We start from the raw sequence: 2,503 nt of genomic DNA on the forward strand, positions 1-2,503 counted from the left end.
AGTATGGACACCCGGCCGCCGCCGGCATGAGGTTGTGAAAAGCTTCCGCCTCCACGAGCTTAAAAGGCCATATTTCAAGTGCAAAAAGCTGCCCAGAAATCTGGCAGTTTAGTGTTGCGGCCTGTGGGTGGGTGGCTGGCTGCATACTTGCACTTGCATTCCAAGTAACAGAAAACTAAGGAGATGGTGGCCTCTATCATCATCATGGCCTCACCTCGGCACTATGAACTCTCCTGAAGGAGAAGCCAGGGCCCGCCGGAGGAGTCTCCGGTTCTCTGGTGGGCCCGTCCAACCCTGCCGAGAAGCAGCCCTGGCTAAGAAAAGTGTAGTGGAAGGTTCCCGGACACTCTATGGCTGCTTTTTTAATGTGGATCGGACATGCTTATGCATGTTATTTCTCAAACCGCATTACAGATCAGGCCATTGTCCAACTCTGTATTCAAGAAATTAAATGCGCAAAGAAAGATGTGTGTGTGTCAGAGCACCACCGACAAGTGCGAGTTGATGTTGGACGGGCTGCCATTGCTTCTGCAACAAGCTGCATTAGAGGACTTCCTGGAAGAAATGACACGTAGGGTAGATAGGGTTTCCCTCTATGCCAGTCCTTCCACCGAGCTAAATACAACTCTCAGCAAAAAAAGTTGTGGACTGGCTCCGTACCATCCCTGGCCACAGTCACCTGTCCACGTGTTTGTGGTTAGGCGGTCCTTCCCAGTAAGTGCACTGGGGAGGGCACGGGTAATGCTGTGGGACCCGTGCTTGTGGAAGGCGGAGACGATACCGGAAAATATAGTGGCGGCTGGGGACCGAGTATGGACACCCGGCCGCCGGCATGAGGTTGTGAAAAGCTTCCGCCTCCACGAGCTTAAAAGGCCATATTTCAAGTGCATAAAGCTGCCCAAAAATCTGTCAGTTTAGTGTTGCGGCCTGTGGGTGGGTGGGTGGCTGGCTGCCTGCCTGCATACTTGCGCTTGCATTCCAAGGAATGGGGTAGGGACAACTGAACGCTGCAGTGGGACAAGGACGTGAACGGTGATTGTTGCAAGTCTGCAACGACAGGTGCATGGCGGGAGGCATCTTCGCATTCGCCAAGGATCACTTATGATGGGCACACTTTTAGGCAGTGACCTGGGAGTCAGATGCTTCCAGAGGTCTTCTCCATGCTGTTCCCATGTCTTTTCAGCACTGTATGTGACGCGCCCCCTGGGCCAGTGCTGTAGGGGATACCCGGAGCCGGATCTCGATGGGGGTAGTAGTCCTTGTGGCGGTGACCCGGTCCGTGCCCAGAGTGTCAAACTAAGTGGCAGTCTATGGCAGTAGATGTTACTTTGATTGTCGACTACGCCACCCATTGAGTGCGGCTTTGAAGCCGCCGCTGCAAAGCAGTCCGCTGAGGCCGGTGGTGTATGTGCAGCAGTGATGATATAACCCCCAACGGGAGGGGTATGGCCTCAGGGCAGCAGGTGTGGATGATGGGGGTTGTTGTGGTGTAGAAAGGAGACTCTGAGACGGGAGGTGCAGTTCAGGGTTTTTACTTACTGATGTTCTTTTGGTCACTCTGGCCTTGAGTGACCACCCGAGCCGTGCTGCGTTCACCAGGTCCTGGACTCGGCCAACCCCCAGGCAATTCTGGAGCGTGGTCCTGAGCTCCTTTCTGACTTTCCCTTTCTACTGGCCGTTCCCACCAGGAATCCACTTATGTCCGGCTCCCTCGGGTCTCTTGTTGGTTGCACCTTTTCTGGGTTCCCTGACCCTATGCTTGGTGTGCCTTTCTAGTGGACTTGGTGAGGGTCGTGGCAGATCCTGACCACGACCTCCGGTTCCTGGCTAAGGTGTGCTTTGGCCTCTGCCAGCTTGGGTTCCGGTACCCTGGTCCGCCAACCCTTCACCCTTCTGTCTGTATTCTGGGGTCTTGGGGTTCTTTCTTCTTTCCTCTCTGGGTCCTTCTGACTCCTCTCTCTCTCTCTCAGCAGGCCTTGCTCTGGAGCTGGGCCCAGCCGGAGCCACAGCTCCCTGTCAGCCCTCCTGGCTGAGCTCCTCTGCTCTTCTCCTCTGCCTGAACTGAACTCTGTTCTAAGATGGTGCCCACCTTATATACTCCCTCTATGTGTGAGCTCAGGTGACCAGCACCCAATGAGCTCCTATCTTTACCCAGACTACTCCCCCTATCTGCCCCTACACTACTGGGATGTTCCACCCCCCTCCCACTCCAGCCAGGGACAGACGCAGTCGTACCTGCACATATACTGGTGGGAGTACCGTTGATCTGTCCCCCGGAAATGGGATGTATGTAGTGCATGCAGCCTACTAGCTCAGTTCCACACTCCATCCTTACCCGGGAGTGGAATACCACACCTCTGGAGTGAGGTGCAATACCCCTGTAGCAGCCGAATCCTCAGGGTGCTACATATGCATGTGTCTGATGATGTGTCATACACCACATGGCCAGATAAGGTTGTAAAATGTTAAAATGACATTTCCCAGTGAATGCATTTCTCTTTGT

This window comes from Phyllobates terribilis, unplaced genomic scaffold (genome assembly GCF_046119375.1).
Source record: "Phyllobates terribilis strain yellow unplaced genomic scaffold, ASM4611937v1 Scaffold_1__5_contigs__length_1240528914, whole genome shotgun sequence".
Lineage (NCBI taxonomy): Eukaryota > Metazoa > Chordata > Amphibia > Anura > Dendrobatidae > Phyllobates > Phyllobates terribilis.